This window comes from Physcomitrium patens, chromosome 9 (assembly GCF_059467195.1).
Source record: "Physcomitrium patens ecotype Gransden chromosome 9, ASM5946719v1, whole genome shotgun sequence".
NCBI classification, from domain to species: domain Eukaryota; kingdom Viridiplantae; phylum Streptophyta; class Bryopsida; order Funariales; family Funariaceae; genus Physcomitrium; species Physcomitrium patens.
Window position 1 is genome coordinate 10,902,238 of NC_143418.1, and position 20,246 is coordinate 10,922,483.

Sequence of the window (20,246 nt, forward strand, 5' to 3'; positions counted from 1 at the left end):
ATTGAAAAACTGAATATATTAAGAAAGTTAGAGATCAGTAATTGAATATATATAAACTGCAAAAAGAGTAAGAGGGAGATGAACTGATAAGAATATTGAAGTATTGTTGAATTGATAGTCGTAGAATGGATTATGTGTTGAATTAAGACGAAAGTAATAAGCTTTGGTGTTTTGTAGTTTGATAATTGATTTTAAATAACTAGAGTACAGTCAATTGTCACACTAACAAATCCAATTTATATAACCAGTCTTTTTCCATATTCGAACCCACCTCTATTAGTTCAATTGCTTTGGTATATTGAAATTGGTTCCCAGAGAAAATATGGTTCAAGCCATATAGCATCAAATTTGATAAAAAAATCAAGTTTCTTAGCATCCTAAAGCAAGATTAGTATCGTTGGTTGTAGCACATGTTTCTTATATTTTTGATCAAATGTTCTCTTATATTGGCATTGAATAACTTCAATGTATTCAGTATTCTATCTTCACATTTTATTAAGAGCTTCTGAGGTGAATAATTGATCTTTGAAAAATCAGCTTTTTGTTAGCCAAATATTTATTACAATCTGAGATAAAAGAATCTCAAACTTAATTAGTAACATGGCCTCAATACTGTATATCAATAAAAAAGGTGTAGCTTACATAGTTACTTTAAATGTGGTTTGATGTGCCTATAGTGCAGTTGATAGTTTAGCATCCTAGTTTCACTTGGCATCATTCATGGTTTTGCATAAAATACTCACTGAGGTTTGGTTAATCCTCTTTGTTTATTTATTAGTCTAAAGATGATAAGGCATAGTCTTTTTATGATCAATTTGGAATCTATCTATCATATCTTAGATAACCTTGTTAAAAAAATATGTTCTTCAATCACCAACTAGGATTTTTGGATAATTAAAATGAGTGATGGTATTCTCAAATAAAAAAATTTGTACATTCTTTATATTAAAGAAAAGAAGTCTAAAAGCTACAAACACTTAGCATCAGCAAGGATTGTAGTCTAAGAGAAGTGTAGAGAAAGATGATTCTTACTTCCAACACTCTTTACTTATAAGTGGTGGTTTGCTCACCAACGAGGCAACTTCCATCTATTTGATATTACATCCATTTCTACCTCATCCAATTAAACCCTTGGTGCCACTATAATAACTTACTTTAATTCTTTGCTACCTTTTTATTATTAGTAACATACTATGCTTAAATTCTATGTAGTTGTAACTAAGTAAGTATTTGCTGATCTTCAACACTCCTACTTTGATAATATTCAAAAGGCTTTTAATCCTAATCTCTGAATCAAGTCATGATGTCTATCCTTCACTAATGCCTTTGTAAGCACATCAGCAAGCATGTCATTTATAGCACAATACTTCATACCTATTATTCCATCTTCAATCTTCTCTCATATGAAATGATGTTGAACATCAATGTGCTTGGTCTTTGAGTAGTGTTTTGGATTCTTGGCAAATGTAAGACATCCTTGATTGTCAAACATAATGAGAGTTCCTTCTAATTATACTAGATCAATGTCTTCTAAGAGTTGCCTTATCCAACATGCCTCTATTGTACAATGACTTGCTGCCATGTACTCTGCCTCCATCGTTGATCTTGCAATGGTAGGTTCTCTCTTACAATTCCATGAAATGGCTCCCACTCCAATGAAGAACACATATCCTATTGTGGATCTTCTATCATTTGCATCTCCAATCCAATCCACATAACAATAACCTTGCAAGTCAATGTTCTTACCACCAAGGTATAATTTGAAGTCTTTTGTACCTTTTAAGTACCTCAATATCATCTTTACAGTTTTTCAATGCATTGGTCCAGCCTTAGACATGTGTTGGCTTACAACACTCATCGCATATGTAAGATCCACTCTTGTGGCCACTATTGCATACATGAATGAGCCTACTACTGCTTTGTATGGAATACTTTGCATCTTATCTTCAACTTGTGTAAAGTCCTCATCCATGAGCTTCATCAACTTCAAATTTACCTCCAAGGATGTTCCAATAGGCTTGCACTTCTCTATGTTGAATCATTTCAACACTTCTTCAATGTACTTGGTTTGGCTCATTGTAATGGTCTTGTTACTACGATCTCTTACAAATTCCACTCCCAAGCAATAGTGCAACTCTCCCAAATCACTCATTTTTTATTCATTCTCTAATTTTACCTTCATCCAATCCATCTTTTCCATAATGTTAGCCAAGATGATCAAATCATCAACATAAAGGATTACAATCAACAAGAACTCTTTAGATTGCATCACATACAATGAATGATCAGCTTCACTCCTCATAAATCCTTCATTGACAAAGAAAGTGTCAATTCATTGGTACCATGTCCTTAGTGATTATTTCAATCTATACAATGATTTCTTCAATTTGTATACAAGATGTTCTTTGCCTTATTGTATAAATCCTTGAAATTGGTCCATATAGATGTCTTCTTGCAATTTTTCATTCAAAAAGGCCGTCTTCACATCTATTTGGTGTATTTTCAAATCCATTGCTGTCCCAATTGCTACAATGGTCCTAATAGTAGTGAATTTGGCAATGGATGCATAAGTCTCATTGAAATCAATTCCAACAACTTGTGAGTATCTTTTTATAATTATTCTTGCTTTGTGCCTTACCACCACACTCATTGCATCTCTTTTAGTCCTAAACACCCACTTACAACCAATACTAGATCGATTTGTTGGAAGAGGTGCTAATTTCCATGTACTATTGTCTGTAAGAGATTGGTACTCTGCTTCCATAGCCTTCTCCCACTTGATTGCATCTTCATACTTCATAGCATCACACAAAGATAATGGATCAGCAAGAAGAACAACATTTGCATGTTCTTCACTTACTTGAGGGAAGATGTGATTCTTCCACCATTCACCATGTTGTCGTGTTGTGGTTCCGCTACTATATGAAAATAATGTAATTATGTACTTAATATATAATTTATTAAGTAACATGGTAAGAGCCATGTTAGTAGATTTTAGTTGGTTGTAGGATATAATTTGATTATTACTTTGAGAAGAGGTTGTTTAAAAAGATTACTATAGAATTTTTATAACTTTAATTTCTTTTTGATAGTGGCTTTTAAGATTGGTTTTGGTTGATAGTAACTTCTAAATATTTAGAGTCACCTTTATTGGACATTGGTGACATTTGAAATTTATTTTTGGTTCTTTTATTTGGTGTTTAGAGCATACATTATGTAAATCTTATAAGAAAAAGGAATGAAGAAGGGTTTTGGTAGCAAAGGGAGGAATTAGGGCACCAATATAGATGAATGGAGATGCAAAATAAAAATCTCCATTCCTATTGGTCAAAAATCATGACCAATGGGCTTTGAGGAGGCTGCCCGAGGCCATATTAGGGATAAGGGTTAGTTTCTCGAGGCCATTCGAACTTTGAAGGCTAGGATCAGAAGGTTTAGGTTTTTGGTTAAGGTTTTGGTGCAAGTTTTGTGTCATTTGGGGTTTTAATGAAGAAGTTAGAGGCGCTCAAAGTTAAGGTATTAGTTTTGGACCTACTGTCACTCTTTTGGGCATAACGCACACGTACAGACGGCAATTGAGGATCGGCGACTGCGACTGGAGAGATCACTTTTGCGACTATACTTTTCACATATTGTTTACTGGATTCAAAGTTGCGATAAAGGAGTTATTGGATTTTGAAGTCAGCACATGCAATCTAAAGGTAGTAAGTAAACCGATTTATTAGTGTTTGTCTCTTGAACTATATCTTGAGCAATTTTGTAAGGTTTTGGCTCAAAATTTCAAGGAATGTGTAATTGCATGTTAGTAAACTTTTTACATAAGTTTTATGACATTTGGAGTTCGGGTTTTTGAGATATAAGGAAAATAGTTTTCGGGTGCTTGTAAATTAGGGTTTGGAGTGTCTGCTAGGGTTTCTTAGATGCCAGAAGATCGGGAGTGAATTTTCGGTTGGTTTTTTTTGTGGTACAAGTTAAGGGTAAATTCTACCTATCTTGTAAATTTGAAACAAACTGAACGGTTAGATCAATAGTTATGATTTTCTAAAGTTCCGGGCGAGAAAACCCTTCGCGGGAAAAATATGTTTTGAAGGGATTTTGTTATATTTGGAGTTTTATACAAAAATAAAGGAGTTTTGGAAGCCAAGAAAAGAATCATGTTAAGGTTTAAGGTACACTCTCTATAGCTAGATACCCAGTGTATTCCCAGATAGCAAATCACGCCATATGACAACGTTGCCTTCTTTCTCTCAAAGGATATCTCCATTCACTTGTAGAAGAACATTCACCTTCTTCTACTCTTTGTTCTTTTCCACTTCAAGCTTCTTGTGGTATCATTGATGCAAGAGCACTTGTTGGACACCTATTTCTTGTATACACTGAATTCACCATAGCTTCCACTCAAAACTCATAGCCAAGATTTTGAGCATAAAGCATGTTCCTTGCTATTTCTACAATGGTTCGATTTGCCCTTTCAGCAATATCATTTTGTTGCAGAGTGTATAGAGTTGTGGTTTGTCTAGCAATTCCTTTATTCTTCAAATAAGTATCAAATTGCTTAGACATATACTCGCCTCCATTGTCTGTATGCAGAACCTTGATCTTGTATTTACTTTGTTTCTCAACAAGTGCTTTAAACTCCGTAAAACTCCAAAAGCATTTACTCTTGGCTTTAAGAATGTAGATCCAAATCTTTCTTGAATAATCATCAATGAAAGTGAGAAAATACCTTGATCCTTCAATATTTGTGTTCTTCATAGGTCAACATACATCCAAATGGAAAATCTCCAGCAACTTGGTAGTACATGTTGCTGCACTCTTTGGAAATGAGGCCCTTTGTTGTTTGCCTTGTATACATCCTTCACATACAAGTTTTTTTGTATTAAGGCTTGTATTGCCAAGTGTCAAGGACAAAGACTCGATGAGGGAAAATATACACAAAAAGGCTATCTCGATATAATAAGCCAAAATATAAACAAGTAGGTATATTAAAAGGAAACTGGAATGGCTATTGCCACAAGACAAGAAACTAAAGACTCTTGAACCTGGACTAGAAGCAAGAAAGGAGTTGACAAGAGTGAAGAAGCCTTGACTCTTGTCTCTATATATACTATCTAACTAGGGGCTACGTGGCGACGTTCTATAGGACCTCCAATATGTGTTGACTTTGTAGGACACATGCCTTGACTTACAAGGCAAGTTTTTCTACGTGTGGGCCACATAGTTAGCTTGATCTTCAAGCTAACAACATATGTGGCACATGGCCAACTTGTTGACCACGTTTCTAATCCAAAAAGTCAATTAAAGACACCTATGAAGTCAAAGCAACGTCTAAGAAGTTTCTAGGAAGCTTCTATATTAAATATTATAGAATTAACTTACTTTTATCTACTTTTACTTACTTCTACCTATTTCTATATGTAATTATTAGCTTACATGATTATGGCCGTGACATTACCCCCCCTTCTAGAGACGAGTTCCACGAGGAGTGGTCATCATATGTTGAGGAAATCTATGATGCGACGAATTATATTCGCCACATACTCTGATCTCTGTTCTCTTCGAAGGTAGTTGATGGGTCCTCTTAGCCATCGATAGTGTCCCATTCCAGGGCGAGAAGACCACTCTGTTATTTGATCATTATTGAGGCCTTCATAACTTCCTTCAAATAATACATTTGAAACACAATCAGCAGTCATTCCTATCTCCAGTAATATCACCAAACATCGAGAATCTCTTCCAAGGTCGTGATACCAAACGCGTTGTATCTCACCATCTATTCAAGGAAGAACATGTCGTTCTTGAGGGTCTTCATCTCGATTGCGTCGTCTTCAAGGTTGTGACAATCGCAATGTCTCATCCAGTAAGTCAACAAACGAAGGTTCTTGAGTTCAATCCGCTCGTTGTTGGCTCTCCATCTAATTAGCGTCACAAACGCAAAGAAGTTACAAATAAGGATAGAAAATTGAATGTTATCTTGCGTCAATCTTGTCTCTTTTATAAGAGAGATTTTCATCTTGGTTTTGATGGATGTCGTTGATGAAAAACTTTGACTTTAGCTGATGCATTTGCTAGATTCCTGGATGGCTCCCATGTGCGTTCACTAATATCATATCCGCGCCAATGAACAAGATATTCCAGCTTATTTCGGTGCCGCCTTGAGTCTAATATCTCTTCCACCTCAAATTCTTCAATATTATCTACTTCTATAGGAGGCGGTGGCATTTGTCTTCTTCTTTGTATATCCACTGTCTTATATGGTTCAAGAAGAGACACGTGGAATACAAGATGGATCTTCATTGACTCCGGTAGATGTAACCAATATGCAACTGGGTTGATCTGTTCAGAAATAGAAAAGGGGCCAAGCCTACGATAGTCCAACTTGTCACAAGGTCGAGTAGTCTTGATATTGCGACGAAGTAGCCATACCTTATCATCCACGTTGAGTTGTCGTTGCTCCTTATGATATAGATCTATGTTTATCTTTTGTCGTTCTTGAGCTTCCTTCAATTGCGTCTTCATTATTGCATGTAACTATGACAACCGATTTGCCATATCTTCTGCTGCAGGATTATCAACTTTTAAAAAATCAAAAGTATCAAGTCATGGATGATAGCCATAATTGGCAAAGAAAGGTGTTTGTTGCATGGAAGAATGTACCGTATTATTATAAGCAAACTCTGCCAATGGTAGAAGGGTTGTCCAATCATCTTGTTGGTAGTTGATAGTACACCTTAAATATTGCTCCAAGACTTGGTTTACGCGCTCTGTTTGTCCATCAGTTTGAGGATGGAAAGCCGAAGATAGCTTTATGTCCACTTTTAAAATCTTGAAAAGGGTCCTCCAAAATCTTGACACAAATTGAGTTACCCTATCCGATATGATATCTTTAGGTAATCCATGATAGCGATAGATATTATCAATGAAAAGCTTAGCTCTTTCTTCACCTGTGATAGATTTTATACGTGGCACAAAATATGCCATCTTGGTGAAACGATCTACTATCACAAATATAGAATCATAAGATCTTGAGCTTGAAAGATCTGTGATGAAATCCATAGAAACAGAAGACCATGGTTGTTCTCATATAGATAATGGCTGAAGAAGTCCGTAAGGTCGATGACGAGGAATTTTTGATCTTGAACAAATATCACAAGATTGTACAAAGTCTTTGATTGACTTTCACATTTGTGGCCACCAAAAATCTCTTGATATGAGTTCCAAAGTCTTATTATATCCAAAGTGCCTTGCTGCAGGGAAGACATGACGTGCTTGAAGAACACGTAAACGTGCTTCTCCTTCTGAAACTTATAGGCGTCCTTCAAAATATAATAGATTATTCTTGAACTCAAACTTAGAAGGATCATGAGACTTGAAAGAATTATTCTCGATATCATGAACAAGAGGGTCTGAGGACATACTGGACTGGATTTGCTTGAAAAAAGTTGAATCAACAGTCAATGTTGATTTCATTGCTCGGAGATGAAATTGCTCCGGTTTCAAGAGGACCGTTCTTTGTTGCTCAAAAGCTGCATCTCCTTCTTTTGGTGCAAAATAAGAACGTCGAGATAGGGCATCAGATAAACCTTGTTGTTTTCCTAGCCGATAAGTGATAATGAACTCAAATCTTGACAAAGACATACTCCAACGAGCTTGATGACGATTCAATACGCGTGTTGACATGAAATACTCGAGGTTCTTGTGATCTGTATACACAGTGACTGGACTAGGAGCGCCTTCTAGATAATGATGCCATTCTTGAAAGGAATCCACGATCGCAAGAAGTTCTTTATCGTGGATCTCATAATTGATCTCGACTGCTGAGAATTTTTTTGAATGAAAAGCTATCGGATGAAGTTTGTCATCTGTTCCCATTTGTGATAAAACTGCACCCAAGGCAAAATCCGATGCATCTGTTTCCATAAAAAATGCCTTGGAAAAGTCAACACGATATAAGACTGGTGCAGAGACAAACGATGTCTTCAAGGCTTCAAATGCTGCTTCCGCTTCTTGATTCCATTGAAATTTATCTTTACTAGTCAAGCGTGTAAGTGGAGCTGCAACTCGTGAGAAATCTTTGATGAAGATCCGATAGTAATTGGCAAATCCCAAGAAACATTGGACATCTCTTACTGTCCTTGGAATCTTCCAATCCATGATTGTCTGGACTTTCTTAAAATCCATCATGACACCATCATTTGAAATGATGTATCCTAAAAAGTCAACTTGAGTAGTGTGAAATACACACTTTTCCATCTTGGAGTACAATCTTGCATCTCTAAGTTTTTGTAATACTTGACGAACATGTATTTCATGTTCTTCGACATTCTTAGAATAGATCAAAATATCGTCTAGATAGCAGACGACAAAATTGTCTAAGAATTCACGAAATACATCATTCATGAGATGTTGAAAAGCAGCTGGTGCATTCGTGAGTCCAAAGGGCATGACATTATATTTGAAATGTCCATACCTGGTTCGAAACGCAATCTTCCATTCATCTCCTTCTTTGATCCGTACTAGATTATATGCTCCTCTTAGATCTATTTTTGTATAGATCTTAGCTTGATTCAACTGATCAAGGAGTCCTGATATCAAAGGTAATGGATACCTGTTCTTGATTGTGATCTTGTTGAGTCCTCGATAATCAACATACATTCGTAAAGATCCATCTTTTTTCTTTACGAATAGAATTGGAGCTCTTGCTGGAGATTTTGAATGGCGTATGAAATTCTTCGCTAAATTCTCATCAATATATGTCTTGAGTTCAGCCATCTCATCTTGCGATAAACTATAAATTGGTCCAAATGGTGGCTGAGTTCCTTCCTTGAGGTCGATTGAACAATCATATGGACGATGCTCAAGAAGAATATCTGCATTCTTTTTCTCAAAAACGTCTTGATACTCCTGATATTGACTTGGAATGCCACTTGAAGTCTTTACGTTTTCAGAAATAGGTGCAGCATAAATAGCAAAAGTTGATCCTTCTTTTGCTGCGTGTATAAATGCTTTTGCACCTATTAGTACGGGTTTTACTATACTAGACTTATAATTTTTTACTTGGTTGGTAGAACTATTAATAACGCTCTGGAAAAAGTCAAGTTTACGTGAATTCCAATCTATTCGAGGGTTATATTTTTCTAGCCAGGATAAACCTAAAATAACTGGATTGGACGGGGATTTAATTATGTTAAAAGCTATGTAGCTATCATGACCGTCTATTGTTACTTTTATAGGATGAGTTTCATGAGTGACATCTCCAGAAGAGAATGGACGACCAACTATGACTTCTACATGTACAAGTTTAGGTTTCTGTACAAAGGGTATTTTACGACTTTTAACAAATTGTTCATCTAAAAAACATGTTGAGGCTCCCGAATCTAATAAAGTAGAGGCTTTGTAATTCTTAGGTCCTAAATATAAGTCTATTATAAAACAAGGAGAGGGTTCTGAGGAGAGGATAGGACCTTCATTAGGAATTGTACAAGGTTCCAGCTGCACGGTCCCTATTGTAGCTGGACGAATCCGTTTTCCGAAATGTTGTCTTCTTTGACAGTCGTACACCTAATTTTATAGTTGCGTCATTTCTTTGGACAATGTTGAGCAGTGTGCTTAGGTTCTCTGCAATATAAACATAATCTTTCTTGACGACGACGAATCTTTTCTTGCTCAGTTAGGGGTTTAAAACGTACCGCGTCAATTTGCATGTCTTCTACTTCCGAATGTATGTTTGGCAAAGATGTTGATGTTGCCATTGAGTAATAACGTTGAGGTTTCCGTGAATGATTCTCAGATCGAAATTCAAAAAGTCGATTATCACATTTTACCGCAAAATCGATTGTTTGACTCAAAGTTTGAGGATCAGGTAAGTTGAGCATCAATTTCTTTACTTCGTATTGCAATCCATAAAGAAATTGACTAATGAGTACAGCATCATTCCACTTGATGTCAATTGTAAGTTGTCGAAATTGTGAAGCATACACTGTTACTGAGCGATTTTCTTGTCGCAGAATTCGGATCTTATTTGTTGCAACACGAGTTGCATCGTGTTCACCATACATAGATCAAAACTCCGCCAAAAAAGCTTCCAAATTATCCAATATTGGATTTCGTTGTTCAAGAAAAGATGAAAACCATGATAATGCAGAACCAGAAAGTAGAGTGCCAATAAACCTGACTTGTGATCCTGGAGTTGGATAGCTTTGCGGTTGAAGTTCAATTGCCAATTGTACTTAATTGATGAACCCTCAAAACTTAGATCTCGTACCATCAAATTTCTCGGGTAAGGCAATTCTTGGTTCTCTAGTGCTTACAGGGTGTTATACAATTGGAGAAGGAACGTGATTTGTTGTAGATGTCGAGACAGCTCTGATCATCTCTATATCCCCACTTTCTGCTATTCTTGTTCTTTCATGTGTTGGTGAATTGAGTTGATGCATCGCAAGCATTAACTCCCTCATTTGCTCTTGCATTTGTGCCATTGCACTCTTCATTTCAACAAGCTCTGCCATAATGAGACTAAGAAGAAAAATTTGTTTGATACTGCTCAAGACAAAAGAAAAGAAAGACTTGATAACAAAGAAGATACTAAGAACAATATCAGTTTAGAAGTGTGTAATCCGCAAACTTCTAATACGCTTATGTCTTGTCAAGAGAAAGGGGTAATCCACTCTCACTCAAGAAAAACAAAGCTCTGATATTATAAGTGCACTCTTGTCAATCTGTCAATGACAAAGACTCGATGAGGGAAAATATACACAAAAAAGCTATCTCGATATAATAAGTCAAAATATAAACAAGTAGGTATATTAAAAAGAAACTGGAATGGCTATTGCCACAAGACAAGAAACTAAAGACTCTTGAACCTGGACTAGAAGCAAGAAAGGAGTTGACAAGAGTGAAGAAGCCTTGACTCTTGTCTCTATATATACTATCTAACTAGGGGCTACGTGGCGACGTTCTATAGGACCTCCAATATGTGTTGACTTTGTAGGATACATGCCTTGACTTACAAGGCAAGTTTTTCTACGTGTGGGCCACATAGTTAGCTTGATCTTCAAGCTAACAACATGTGTGGCACATGGCCAACTTGTTGACCACGTTTCTAATCCAAAAAGTCAATTAAAGACACTTATGAAGTCAAAGCAGTATCTAGGAAGTTTCTAGGAAGCTTCTATATTAAATATTATAGAATTAACTTACTTTTATCTACTTTTACTTACTTCTACATATTTCTATATGTAATTATTAGCTTACATGATTATGGCCGTGACACCAAGTTCTAAGCCACTTACCATAGTCTTGAGATCTCTCATGCTCTTCACATTCAAATAGCCAAGGTGACTATGCCATATATTTAACTTGTCTTGGTTTGATGTAAACTGAGCAAATGCAGCTATCTCCACTCCATTCACCTTCTTAAAAATGATTTAGTACAAATTTCCTTCTTTCAAGCCTTTGAAGACCTTGTCTCTACTCAATGTTCTTACAAAACATCCATTCATATCAAATTGAACTTTAAAACCTTTCATTATAAGTTTACTCACCAAAAATAGGTTTTGCTTCATCTTAGGCACATGAAGGACGTTTTTGAATCTGATCCTATTGGTTTGTCCATTCACAACCACCTCCACCATAATAGAGCCAATTCCAATAGCTTCACATGTACTACTATCTGCCAACACCACGTTTGATGCTGGAATAGCTTCATAAGTGTCAAATGAATACTTATAAGGTGTCATATGCTTGGAACAACCTAAATCTACAATCCATCTTGACATGGCAGCCATAGAGGTCTCATTTGTTGCCGTGAATTCATAATCTTGTCCTCCAAAGTCATCTTGCATACTATTTATATTTTCTTTTGTTATCTTTTTGCCTTTGTAGCAATTTCGAGTAAAATTGCTTACTTTGCCACAAATGAAGTAAGATTTGACATTACCTCGTTGATTTAAATAGTTGCCCTTGCCTTGACGTGAGTAGAGTACTAAATCTTCACTTTGATGCTCCTTTTCTTTCTTCTTGGTTACTTCATGGGTAAGTCTTGCCGTCACATAATCCATTGTAAGCTCTTTTAGCTTGATGGACTCCAATGCTACAATAAGGTAGTTGTAACATTTGAGAAGACTCATTAGCAACGTCAGGACAATATCACTTTCTTCTAAAGGCTTGTCAACAATTGCTAGTTGATTTGCAAGAGCCTTTACCTTATTGACATGAGCCATGATGTCTTCACCTTCTTCCATCTTGCAAGTAAAGAACTTCCTCCTTATATAGATGATGTTGGATAAGTTTTTGCTCTCATAGATGTTGTAAAGAGTCTTCCATGCTTTTGATGGTTCTTTGCAAGAGATAATGTGGAAAGAAGTTAACTTCATCCATATTAGTTGCAATCAATCCAAAAGCCTTCTTTTCATGATGTTTGAACTCCTTCTTCTCCTTCATATCAGCATCTTTTCTTGGAGCCTCTTTACTTTCATCTACAATATCCCAAAGATCCAAAGATGCCAACAAAAGCTTCATTTTTACCTTCCAATGGTAGAAATTGTCACCTCTAAACTTTTCAATAACTCTCAATCCTTCACCTTCACTTGAAACCATGTCTAAAGAAGAGTTGTATCAAAAAAGATTTTAAGAAGAAGTCCTAATGCTCTCAAAAATCAGCAAGAAGGTTTTGATGCCTTAGAATCCTAGAATCCTTCTTTGTGAACAAACTAGTGTTTTAACTCTCAAAAATACTCTCAACTTCACTTCTAAGACTTGTCATAAGTCTGATGACTTATCTAAGTGTCTCAAATCTGATTTGCTTACAAATCACCTCTATACACTATAAGAGGCCTTTTAAGCATAATCAATAATTTTAGGACATGAAATCGTAAAGTTAGATTACCAAAGATCTATCTCACCAAAAGTACAATGCAAAATTTGTCTATAGGTGAAAAACAAGACACTAACACCAAAATGCTCTTAACCACAAGTAAGACCAAATCATGATCTAGATCTAGATCTGAATCTGAAAGTTAGGTTCTTCCAAAGCCTAACATCAGCAACAACAACTTGATCTACTCCACATTTACAAAACCACTTCAAAAAACTTCAAAAAATACTCAAGCAAATGTGAGTGGGTCCATAACCTATTAAATAAAAGAAGTCTAAAAGCTACAAATACTTAGCATCAGCAAGGATTGTAGTCTAAGAGAAGTGTGGAGAAAGATGATTCTTACTTCCAACATTCTTTACTTATAGGTGGTGGTTTGCACACCAACGAGGCAACTTCTACCTATTTGATATTACATCTATTTCTACCTCATCCAACTACACCTTTGGTGCCACCACAATAACTTACTTTAACTCTTTGCTACCTTTTTACTATTAGCAACATACTATGTTTAAACTCTATGTGATTATAACTAAGCAAGTACTTGCTGATCTTCAACACTTTATATCATTTATCTTAATTTCCTTGGCCTTTGTCTATTTTATGAGATATTTGGTGGCTACAATAATATGCGCTATTTCTTACAAAAATAAAGAATGTATCTCCCTTATATAATCAATGCCCTATTTTTTGAAAGATACTAGTAATAAACAAATATAGAGAAGCAACTCCATATGAAGGTCATTCCATGTATAGTACTAACATGCATTACACTTCTTTACATAGTTATGCACATCTTAGAAAAGAGTAGGCCAGTAATATCTAGCTCTTAAAACCTTTTGATCAGTGAATTGATCCAAAAAATAGCCACTACATGTACTATCTTGACATGCTATCTTAACATGCTATCAAAATTAAAATAATTTTCTTGCCTAGGATACATCTACACAATATTCCATCAACTCCTCTCTTATACAATCTATTTTCTATTACTACAAAATGCCTATTATTCACCTTGATCTTCCTTCTTTCTTTCTTGGATAACTTTACTACAATGACTCAAAAAATTGTTTCAATGTTGATATATTTTGGAAAGAATGGTGTAATACAGATGAATTATAGTGAATAATGACACGTGATTCATATAATAAATAAAGTACTTCTTTATTGCTACAAAATGAGTCTAGATTGAAAAGAATCCATTAAGTAATTGCGGAGCTATAACCAATCTAATTTGGAGTAGTATTCAAATAATTTTTTGAATGTGGTGTCTAATTATTGGATTCTATTAATTACTCAATATTACAGCATTCTATCATCATCAAATTTATTATGATAATATTATTATTAATCTAATGACATCATTAATGCTTACTAACAGCTATAAAAGCACTATTCTTAATTACAATTTTTGGTATAGACATATTCTAAATTACTACATTTTAGGACCTTCTAAAATCTTTTGTAAATTTCTAGAACCTTCTAGATACTTGTAGTATCTTCCATAATCTTTTAGAAAGTTCCATAGGCTTCTAGAAGCTTCTTTAGATTTCTAGAAGCTTCTTTAGACTTCTAAAAACTTCCATAAAAAGTACCATAGACTTTTATAATCTTCAATATAGTATAAATAGGAGTCTTTGGAACCACTTTTGTTATCAATCTCATTCTTTGTCTATAATCTTAACATATTTTTTTCTCAAATTCTTGTATCTCTAATAATTCTTTGAATAACTATGGGATCTATTCTCCACTCTCTCTAAAATAATATCATCTTTGCTCTTCTTCATTCTCAAAAATCTTATGGCAAAATTGCTTTTGAATTTATCTACAATAAAGCTATTATAATATGATGTAGATAAGATAATTATATTATTGACACATAAAAATAGATAATTAAAACCATACTTAAGAAGTTATGAAAATTTCTAGAATTGGAGCTAGATTAGTAGACTACATAAGATCCATCGTAGAACCTTCTAAAAATGGCTTAGAGGGATTATCTAGATGAGGCCTACCATAGAACCTTTTAGATGGAATTTAGGATGGTTATTTAAGTGAGATCCATTATCTAGGAACTGTCAAGGACAAGAACTCGATGAAAAATAATTCAGACAATTGAGCCTTCACTCAAAGAGAGGTAAATAAACAAATATATATATTCAAAGAGAAACTGGAATGGCTATTGCCAAAAGACAAGAAAACTAGAGACCCTTGAAACTAAACTAGAAGCAAGAAAGGAGTTGACAAGAGTGAAGAGAGCTTCACTCTTGCATCTATATATACTATCTAACTAGAAGCCACGTGGCGATATTCTATAAGACCTCAAATATGTGTTGACTTTCTAGGCCACATGTCTTTGCTTGCAAGGTAAGTTTTCTATGAGTGGACTACGTAGTTAGCTTGTCCTTCAAGCTACCAATATGTGTGGCACATGGCTAAGTTGTTCACCAAGTTTCTAACCTAAAAGTCAACTATGGACTCCTATAAGGTCAAAGCAGCGTCTATAAAGCTTCTAGGAAGCTTCTCTAGAAGATATTGCATAATTAACCTACTTTTATCTACTTTTATATACTTTTATCGACTCTTGTAGGTAATTATATATATATCCATGACATTACCCCCCCTTCTAGAGACGAGTTCCACGAGGAGTGGTCATCATATGTTGAGGAAATCTATGATGCGACGAATTATATTCGCCACATATTCTGATCTCTGTTCTCTTCGAAGGTAGTTGATGGGTCCTCTTAGCCATCGATAGTGTCCCATTCCAGGGCGAGAAGACCACTCTGTTATTTGATCATTATTGAGGCCTTCATAACTTCTTTCAAATAATACATTTGAAACACAATCAGCAGTCATTCCTATCTCCAATAATATCACCAAACATCGAGAATCTCTTCCAAGGTCGTGATACCAAACGCGTTGTATCTCACCATCTATTCAAGGAAGAACATGTCGTTCTTGAGGGTCTTCATCTCGATTGCGTCGTCTTCAAGGTTGTGACAATCGCAATGTCTCATCCAGTAAGTCAACAAACGAAGGTTCTTGAGTTCAATCCGCTCGTTGTTGGCTCTCCATCTAATTAGCGTCACAAACGCAAAGAAGTTACAAATAAGGATAGAAAATTGAATGTTATCTTGCGTCAATCTTGTCTCTTTTATAAGAGATTTTCATCTTGGTTTTGATGGATGTCGTTGATGAAAAACTTTGACTTTAGCTGATGCATTTGCTAGATTCCTGGATGGCTCCCATGTACATTCACTAATATCATATCCGCGCCAATGAACAAGATATTCCAGCTTATTTCGGCGCCGCCTCGAGTCTAATATCTCTTCCACCTCAAATTCTTCAATATTATCTACTTCTATAGGAGGCGGTGGCATTTGTCTTCTTCTTTGTATATCCACTGTCTTATATGGTTCAAGAAGAGACACGTGGAATACAAGATGGATCTTCATTGACTCCGGTAGATGTAACCAATATGCAACTGGGTTGATCTGTTCAGAAATAGAAAAGGGGCCAAGCCTACGATAGTCCAACTTGTCACAAGGTCGAGTAGTCTTGATATTGCGACGAAGTAGCCATACCTTATCACCCACGTTGAGTTGTGGTTGCTCCTTATGATATAGATCTACGTTTATCTTTTGTCGTTCTTGAGCTTCCTTCAATTGCGTCTTCATTATTGCATGTAACTATGACAACCGATTTGCCATATCTTCTGCTGCAGGATTATCAACTTTTAAAAAATCAAAAGTATCAAGTCATGGATGATAGCCATAATTGGCAAAGAAAGGTGTTTGTTGCATGGAAGAATGTACCGTATTATTATAAGCAAACTCTGCCAATGGTAGAAGGGTTGTCCAATCATCTTGTTGGTAGTTGATAGTACACCTTAAATATTGCTCCAAGACTTGGTTTACGCGCTCTGTTTGTCCATCAGTTTGAGGATGGAAAGCCGAAGATAGCTTTATGTCCACTTTTAAAATCTTGAAAAGGGTCCTCTAAAATCTTGATATAAATTGAGTTCTCCTATCCGATATGATATCTTTAGATAATCCATGATAGCGATAGATATTATCAATGAAAAGCTTAGCTGTTTCTTCACCTGTGATAGATTTTATACATGGCACAAAATGTGCCATCTTGGTGAAACGATCTACTATCACAAATATAGAATCATAAGATCTTGAGCTTGGAAGATCTGTGATGAAATCCATAGAAACAGAAGACCATGGTTGTTCTGATATAAGTAATGGCTGAAGTAGTACGTAAGGTCGATGACGAGGAATTTTTGATCTTGAACAAATATCACAAGATTGTACAAAGTCTTTGATTGACTTTCACATTTGTGGCCACCAAAAATCTCTTGATATGAGTTCCAAAGTCTTATTATATCCAAAGTGCCCTGCTGCTGGAAAGTCATGACGTGCTTGAAGAACAAGTAAACGTGCTTCTCCTTCTGGAACATATAGGCGTCCTTCAAAATATAATAGATTATTCTTGAACTCGAACTTAGAAAGATCATGAGACTTAGAAGAATTATTCTCAATATCATGAACAAGAGGGTCTGAGGACATACTGGACTGGATTTGCTTGAAAAAAGTTGAATCAACAGTCAATGTTGATTTCATTGCTCGGAGATGAAATTGCTCCGGTTTCAAGAGGACCGTTCTTTGTTGCTCAAAAGCTGCATCTCCTTCTTTTGGTGCAAAATAAGAACGTCTAGATAGGGCATTAGACAAACCTTCTTGTTTTTCTGGCCGATAAGTGATAATGAACTCAAATCTTGACAAAGACATACTCCAACGAGCTTGATGACGATTCAATACGCGTGTTGACATGAAATACTCGAGGTTCTTGTGATCTGTATACACAATGACAGGACTAGAAGCGCCTTCTAGATAATGACGCCATTCTTGAAAAGAATCCACGATCGCAAGAAGTTCTTTATCGTGGATCTCATAATTGATCCCGGTTGCTGAAAATTTTCTTGAATGAAAAGCTATCGGATGAAGTTTGTCATCTGTTCCCATTTGTGACAAAACTGCACCCAAGGCAAAATCCGATGCATCTGTTTCCATAAAAAATGCCTTGGAAAAGTCAACACGATATAAGACTGGTGCAGAGACAAACGATGTCTTCAAGGCTTCAAATGCTGCTTTCGCTTCTTGATTCCATTGGAATTTGTCTTTATTGGTCAAGCGTGTAAGTGGAGCTGCAACTCGTGAAAAGTCTTTGATGAAGATCCGATAGTAAATGACAAATCCCAAGAAACATTGGACATCTCTTACTGTCCTTGGAATCTTCCAATCCATGATTGTCTGGACTTTCTTAAAATCCATCATGACACCATCATTTGAAATGATGTATCCTAAAAAGTCAACTTGAGTAGTGTGAAATACACACTTTTTCATCTTGGCGTACAATCCTGCATCTCTAAGTTTTTGTAATACTTGACAAACATGTATTTCATGTTCTTCGACGTTCTTAGAATAGATCAGGATATCGTCTACATAGCAAACGACAAAATTATCTAAGAATTCACGAAATACATCATTCATGAGATGTTGAAAAGCAGCTGGTGCATTCGTGAGTCCAAAGGGCATGACATTATATTTGAAATGTCCATACCTGGTTCGAAACGCAGTCTTCCATTCATCTCCTTCTTTGATCCGTACTAGATTATATGCTCCTCTTAGATCTATTTTTGTATAGATCTTAGCTTGATTCAACTGATCAAGGAGTCCTGATATCAAAGGTAATGGATACCTGTTCTTGATTGTGATCTTGTTGAGTCCTCGATAATCAACATACATTCGTAAAGATCCATCTTTTTTCTTTACGAATAGAATTGGAGCTCTTGCTGGAGATTTTGAATGGCGTATGAAATTCTTCGCTAAATTCTCATCAATATATGTCTTGAGTTCAGCCATCTCATCTTGCGATAAACTATAAATTGGTCCAAATGGTGGCTGAGTTCCTTCCTTGAGGTCGATTGAACAATCATATGGGCGATGCTCAGGAAGAATATCTGCATTCTTTTTCTCAAAAACGTCTTGATACTCCTGATATTGACTTGGAATGCCACTTGAAGTCTTTACGTTTTCAGAAATAGGTGCAGTATAAATAGCAAAAGTTGATCCATCTTTTGCTGCGTGTATAAATGCTTTTGCACCTATTAGTATGGGTTTTACTATACTAGACTTATAATTTTTTACTTGGTTGGTAGAACTATTAATAACGCTCTGGAAAAAGTCAAGTTTACGTGAATTCCAATTTATTCGAGGGTTATATTTTTCTAGCCAGGATAAACCTAAAATAACTGGATTGGACGGGGATTTAATTATGTTAAAAGCTATGTAGCTATCATGACCGTCTATTGTTACTTTTATAGGATGAGTTTCATGAGTGACATCTCCAGAAGAGAATGGACGACCAACTATGACTTCTACATGTACAAGTTTAGGTTTCTGTACAAAGGGTATTTTACGACTTTTAACAAATTGTTCATCTAAAAAACATGTTGAGGCTCCCGAATCTAATAAAGTAGAGGCTTTGTAATTCTTAGGTCCTAAATATAAGTCTATTATAAAACAAGGAGAGGGTTCTGAGGAGAGGATAGGACCTTCATTAGGAATTGTACAAGGTTCCAGCTGCACGGTCCCTATTGTAGCTGGACGAATCCGTTTTCCGAAATGTTGTCTTCTTTGACAGTCGTACACCTAATTTTATAGTTGCGTCATTTCTTTGGACAATGTTGAGCAGTGTGCTTAGGTTCTCTGCAATATAAACATAATCTTTCTTGACGACGACGAATCTTTTCTTGCTCAGTTAGGGGTTTAAAACGTACCGCGTCAATTTGCATGTCTTCTACTTCCGAATGTATGTTTGGCAAAGATGTTGATGTTGCCATTGAATAATAACGTTGAGGTTTCCGTGAATGATTTTCGGATCGAAATTCTAAAAGTTGATTATCACATTTTACCGCAAAATCGATTGCTTGACTCAAAGTTTGAGGATCAGGTAAGTTGAGCATCAATTTCTTTACTTCATATTGCAATCCATAAAGAAATTGACTAATGAATACAGCATCATCCCACTTGATGTCAATTGCAAGTTGTCAAAATTGTGAAGCATACACTGTTACTGAGCGATTTTCTTGTCGCAGAATTCGGATCTTATTTGTTGCAACACGAGTTGCATCGTGTTCACCATACATAGATCAAAACTCCGCCAAAAAAGCTTCCAAATTATCCAATATTGGATTTCGTTGTTCAAGAAAAGATGAAAACCATGATAATGCAGAACCAGAAAGTAGAGTGCCAATAAACCTGACTTGTGATCCTGGAGTTGGATAGCTTTGCGGTTGAAG